The 6,984-nt window shown below is 42.0% G+C and overlaps 1 long non-coding RNA gene across 1 annotated transcript; it reads left to right on the plus strand.

The window, feature by feature from the left end:
* The first annotated feature begins 3,906 nt into the window (after positions 1–3,906).
* On the plus strand, positions 3,907–6,679 carry LOC119281329. The gene is made up of 3 exons (XR_005138380.1): positions 3,907–3,940; positions 6,324–6,367; positions 6,489–6,679. It is a non-coding gene; the product is annotated as an uncharacterized LOC119281329 (long non-coding RNA).
* The last annotated feature ends 305 nt before the right edge of the window (positions 6,680–6,984 follow it).

Consider the following 6,984-nt stretch of genomic DNA (forward strand, 5'->3'; position numbering starts at 1 on the left):
GCCGGACTCAAAGAAATAAAGGCCATATTGGCAACAAATCTGGTCCTGGCCGCGCCCTACTTGGGCGAACCAATGTTATTATACATCGCGGCAACACATCAGGTTGTAAGCGTGGTGCTCGTCGTCGAACAAGAAACAGAAGGACACAAATTCCCTCTTCAAAAACCAGTGTACTACATATCCACTATCTTAACTCCATGCAAGTCCCGGTATCCACATTATCAAAAGATAGTGTACACAGTGTTCATGGCATCCCGGAAGATGCGACACTACTTTCAAGAGTGTTCGAAAACAGTAGCCTCTGAAGTACCTCTCAACAACATTATAAACAACCGTGAAGCAACGGGAAGGATTGCAAAATGGGCCATTGAGATCCTACCATTCGACATAACCTACAAACCACGACGAGCTATAAAGTCACAAGTTTTTGCCGACTTCATCGCTGAATGGACCGAAGCCGAACTCCCTAAAGAGTACGGCGCATACTCCAATTGGATCATGCACTTCGACGGCTCCAAAATGTTGGCCGGCTTGGGGGCTGGCGTCGTCTTGACGTCCCCAACCGGAGACACAGTCCAATACGTACTTCAGATAATGTACACGGACTCCAACAATGCAACCGAATATGAGGCCCTTCTACATGGTCTCCGGATGGCAATCTCCATGGGCACTCAACGCCTAGAGGTCCGCAGGGATTCAAACCTCGCAATATCCCAAGTAAATGGAGACTTTGACGCCAAGGATCCGAAAATGGCAGCCTATCATAACGTCGTCTTAAAAATGTCAGCTCGGTTCGAAGGACTCGAATTCCACCATGTAGCCCGGGATAATAACTAGGCGGCCGACGTGTTGGCACGCATCGGTGCAAAGCGCGACGCCGTCCCTCCAAACATCTTCTTGGAGCGGCTTTTTAAGCCATCCGTATTATGGGAAGAGGAGTCCGGAAACAATAACCCGGAACCAACCGCACCGCCCAACACTGAACATTCTGACACAATCGGTGGCTCAGCCAATGAAATAACACCTTCAGCCCACGAAATAATGGCAGTCATTGCCCCGTGGACGGAACCATTCCTAGCCTACTTAATTAGGCGGGAACTTCCCGAAGACCAAAACGAGGCCCGTTGCATTGTACAACGATCTAAAGCCTACAAGGTCCATGAGGGAGAGCTTTATAAGAAAAGCACAACCAGAGTCCTTCAAAGGTGCATCTCCGAAGAGGAAGGGCGAAATCTTCTGGCTGAAATTCACGCCGGACTCGGCGGGCACCACGCCGCAGCCCGGGCCCTTGTAGGCAAGGCCTTCCGTACAGGATTTTATTGGCCGACGGACCGGGCAGATGCTCAGGACTTAGTCTAACGATGCGTCGGTTGCGAGATCTTTGCTAATCAAAGCCACATGCCACCCACCGCCCTCAAAACTATACCCATCACCTGGCCGTTCGCGGTCTGGGGGCTTGACATGGTTGGACCCCTTAAAGGGGGAACCCACAAGCAAAAATACATATTGGTCATGGTGGACAAATTCACCAAATGGATAGAGGCCAAGCCAGTTAAAACGGCCGAATCCGGACCTGTGATAGACTTCATATCTAGGGTAGTACACCGTTATGGAGTCCCCCACAGCATCATCACTGATAACGGCACGAACTTCACGGTCGATGAGGTTAAACTCTGGTGCAAAAATATGGGCATCAAGCTCGACTACGCTTTAGTCTATCACCCTCAAACTAACGGTCAAGTCGAACGAGCAAATGGTCTAATCATGAGCGGCATCAAACCCAGGTTAGTGCGGTCCCTCACGAAATCTAACACGCACTGGGTAGAGGAGCTCGACTCCGTACTCTGGGGGCTGCGGACCATGCCAAACCGTACTACCGGATTCACACCATTCTTTATGGTATGCGGCGCAGAGGCAGTTTTGCCCTGCGATATAATCCATGACTCACCTCGCGTGCGCATGTACGAAGAAAGAGAAGCCGAGTTGGATCGGCAAGACAGTTTGGACGCCTTAGAAGAGGAGCGCGACGTGGCAAAAGCTCGTTCCGCATTCTATGAGCAGCGGGCTCGAAGATATCAAAGCAGAAAAGTACGGGCCAAAACTTACAATGTTGGCGAACTAGTTCTACGCCTGCCGGACAAGAAAAAGGACACACTCAAGCCCAAATGGGAAGGTCCCTTCATCATCGACCAAGTCCTGACCGGCGGAGCATACCGTCTGCGAAACGCATCGGATAACCGACTCGAGCCGAACCCATGGAACGCAGCCCGCCTCCGAAGATTCTACGCCTAGCGCCGGACTCAGAGTTCGTCTCCTTCCCCCGTCCACATTTTATTTTTTAGCTGTCTTTTGTTTATCTCTTTCTTCCTCATTTTTTTCGTAAAGCCTTTGAGGGCTGATCTGCACATTGTTCGCACACACTTGACGTGCTGCTCGCACTCATTATACCTTGGGGCTTCTTTAACAGAAGCTGATTTATACGGGCTTCATGCCCAACACATGTGTCACACTTCCGCATGTACCTTTTATTCACCATTATATGCATCGATATGACTTAAGTTTTGGCCAAGCTGGATTGCCTGGCTCCTGTGCTTACCCCTACATTCCTGATTGTTTGGCTAGGAGGTAAAGGGAGTACCTCTGCGATTGTTACTGCCGGGTCAGCCAGATGTGTACCTTAGACTGGGTGAAGCCGAAAGCTGGCGTTCTTAAGGGAACTAGCGGGTGCACCCGCGCAATTGCGCGGCTAGAGTAGTTTTTGTTATGTTTTATATATGGGACAGTTGATGTCTTCTGTTTGAATGTATGGATTTGTACATATAGTGTATGTAATTTTATAATAATTTTCATTCACACCTTGTTCATTTTTACAGCCTCATTAATCATATTTATTTTCCAATTTCTCTATCTACTCTTATTTTAGTTTGGCTCACATTTTGTTCTTGTTTTTTATCGCGTTAAATGACATCCGTTTTGAATTGTTTATGGTAGTTTGAGAAATGCAAAAGTTGTTTATTTTCCAACATGAATTTTGGCATGTAATTTATATATATTTCCCTATCATTGAAAAATGTTTGTTGATTCTTACTAATCTTGCTGATTATCTACAGGTGAAAAATCTAAAGATTTAGATCATATGATCCTTTGAATAACAATGTATAAGTTTCATCTATTTTTTTAGGGAAGTCTAAGTTCCATATTTTAAGAGCATTTTTCACCGGCAAAAAAGAAAGAATATTTTTATGGTTTTTATGTTTGCTAGGATCTGTGTATTCGATACCGAGAACTAAAAAAATATATTGTACCCAATCTTGCATAGCCCATCTTGCATAGCCCATGTATCATGTGTCATGCCAAACGTACTTTTCTGTAAGCCCATGAGTGAAGATGATTACCACTCCATATAATATTTTTTCTAAGTAAAACAGCCTGTAGTCCCCAGTCCCAGTCATTTACATAGAACTCTCAGCCCTAAAAAAATATCTACATAGAACTCTCTCTCTCTCTCCGTGAAAAAAAAGAACTCTCCTCTCCTCCCGTACGATCCCCACCAGGCTCCTCATACACATCCGCCATTTCTTCCGATTTGCCGCCGGCGAAGGACGGCGTCTCTATGCCCCATCAGGAAACTAATCCTCACGCTATCCCAGATCCACATGTCGCTTCTTTTCTCTTGATTTTTCTTCCTTGGTGGTGGCACATGTGGCTGGGTGAGTGCGTGGATCTCGGCGAACTCGTCGACTCTGGCAACGCGGTCACGGAGATGTCTAGTGGGAACGCGGGTTGTGCTGCTCAAACTTGTCGTGCCCGGAGGCTCTGGATGTTGGGGCCGCGGAGGCATTGAGGGAGCTCGCGGAGGAAGAAATATCTGCAAGACGTGAGTATCTTCTGTGAGTGGCTGTTAGCTGTTGCCCTCCTGCTGCCCGGACTTCTACCAAATGTTAGTGTTGTTTCAACCATATAAGTTTTTTTTGAAGTTGAATGATCTAGAAATCAGAATAAGATTTTATCATTCCATTACTAAACAACTTTTCATGTGAAATCATAAATTATACCAAAACTTTGTGTGTGGAGAAGTGCACTTATACTTGTTTTCTGAATTCTGTAGTAGAGAACACAATAAAGAAAACATATGGATCTGTTGGAATTAAGTCTAACTGAACCTAGCAAGAGACCGTTGCATTTAATTATTGATTGACAGTAAAAAAAGGAGGTTTAGATGCACTTTTACTGAGGTACGTAGCAAAAGCATCAGCTTAATGTGAAACATGCATGCGTCTAGCTGCAGGTTAAGTTTTCAAGTTCAGCGATTTATGTGCGGCTATTTTTCTTGTTGGTTTCTTGCATCTTAATTACCACGTATAGGCACTGCTATATGGTGAACATATACAATGTTATATGGTGCACACGCAAATGCAAGATCCGAATTAGCTACACATATGGTTTCTTATCTTGCTTATGGAATCTTGTCGGCTAATATGATTTCAGAATCATGTTTATCAAAGTGGTTATTATCCAAACTTTGTAATAAGATTTTAAAACTTTTGCCCATGTAGAAAGGAAGCTACATGTACACACTTGTTAACATCTATATGCATGAAAGCAGTGTATGGCAATAATAATATGCATTGTCATGTTCTTACTAAGGTCATGATTTACCTCTTCCACATCTCATCTCTCAGTGTCTGGCTATGTTTTTATATTGTTTTGAGAAATTGCTGCCATGAGATCAAGTCTAAACATTGTTCAGTCTCACCTTATCATCTCGTTTCCTTTGCCCCGACATGTTCTAATTGCATTCCTTGATTACGACAACACAGTTGCAATCATGCTAATCTTTTGGTTATTAATTACTATGTAACTTGCTCATCTAAGAAAATGTAACTACTCATTGAAAATTGCTAAAATATCCTTTCATTGTAATTTACAGAATTATTTTTTATGGACTTCATATAGAATATCTATGATTCTTTTGCAAACATTTTGCATTACCAAATTAATTTTAAAAATAATTTTTGTGGTGTTCACCAGATACAATGTTTTCTTAACTCATCTAATGCAGATCCTGTGCGAATCTATGGATTTGATATTTCAATTAGCTGGGCGCTCATCGCTTTTGTATTCAATGTGCGGTAGTTTGATAAGTGTATGGGATATTTTGATGTGTTAGCTATGGTATTATAGATGTCTATGTTCTTATTTGTCGTGCAAGTACGGAGATAAGCTTGCATACATGTATGCTAGCTTTCCTGTTTGCATGCATGCATGTGGGAGTTGCAAAACAGTGTTAAAAAAAGTTGCAAAAATAAGATTTGCATTCAATTAGAATCCTAGATAGACAGGGACACCAGCTCTTCCAAGTTCGGCATACATGTCCGGGAAAGACTCATATATATTTTCAATATTATCTGATAAGGCGTTTTTTATTTGGTATAGACCTTCCTACCTTTTTTCGGCTGTGTATGTGCTTTTTATTCCTGAGAACAGACCTCTCATAGTTTGCTCTTTTTAGTTGTTTTCATTTTCTAACTAATGTCTATGTATGCGTGTTGGACTCCCCTATATGTGTGTTATCTCAAAAAAGTTGGTGTGCTTTTTTTTTTTGAGTTGAGGTTGGTGTGCTTTTCTAACTAAAATGTGTACGTATGCATGTTGGACTTCCCTGTACGTCCTCTCTTGAAAAAAAAAGAATTCCTCGTACACATGTCAATGATCTGTTGTGTACGCGCTCTATGTCTTACATAACCTTTTCATCTTTAAAGCTCATCCGCTATAATAAGAATTAACGGAGTATATACTTTTAAATTAATAAGTGCCAATTGATTGTTGTCATACAGAAAGGAAGCTACATGTACACACTTGTTAACATCTGTATGCATGAAAGCAGTGTATGGCAATAATAATATGCATTATCATGTTCTTATTTTGTGTTTACGAAAATAATAAGAAATCCAATCTATAACATCCTTTTTGTACAGTATTTCCGGCCATAAATCTAAAACATGGACGTCACACTTTTGAACCATACATTTTATTGTTTAATCATGATTATTTGGCATTCATATGCATTTGTTTGTATAACAAAAAATTAGAAGATCGCTTTGTATGCATTTCTTTGCGCTATCTTCGCTTGGGTACTCCGTGTTGTCAATCAACACCTTTAATCCTTCTCTGGTTGTGACTCTTGATAATGCTACATATAATTGCCCATGGAAGAAGACTTGCTTAGGCAAATATAGGCCCACCTTGTTTAGGGATTGACCTTGGCTTTTGGTTATGGTCATTGCGAAATAAACTGATAGAGGATATTGCCTTCTTTTCAGCACAAAGGGCCACTTTGAGTCGCTTGGTGACATAATGATTATAGGTATGTATACCTTGTCACCGACGTGTGTTCGTGTGATTATTTGTGCCTCAATGTACCTTTTTTCCCAGCTGTGTGATAGTCATTCTTGTGCCATTGCATAAACCAGCTACTTGTTTCGTAGGAGCATCACCTGCAAACCTACCTTCAGTTTTAGCTCGTGGATTGGAATTCCTGGGAAGATCATGTTGCTAAGGAACTCTGTTGCACACATATTCTCCATTGTGTTGTAATTCATTGTTTCCTTGCACACAGTGTCCAAGTATAGGTATTTCATCTCTTCACCTTGTAATTGGCTCATTATGTAGTCATTTATCTTAACTGTTTCATTCCTTGGACATAGGATTGCTCTTTCTTTGAGAAATTCACGGTTACGATAGTTTTGCTGCAAGTTTGGGTACGTGCTTTTTACTATCTCTTCTTTGGGGTCTTCTCCTTTATGTAGAATTATGCCTTTAGGTATTCTTACCCAATCATCTCCGTTTTTTTCATCGCAGATCGTAATATCCATTCTGCAAATACGGCCACATTTTGCTTTTCTATTGGATCTTCTGACAGACTTTAGCCGCATGTTTTCAGTTAGTCTAAATATTTCGAAGTACTTCCATAGGTATGACCTT

This window comes from Triticum dicoccoides, chromosome 3B (genome assembly GCF_002162155.2).
Source record: "Triticum dicoccoides isolate Atlit2015 ecotype Zavitan chromosome 3B, WEW_v2.0, whole genome shotgun sequence".
NCBI lineage: Eukaryota > Viridiplantae > Streptophyta > Magnoliopsida > Poales > Poaceae > Triticum > Triticum dicoccoides.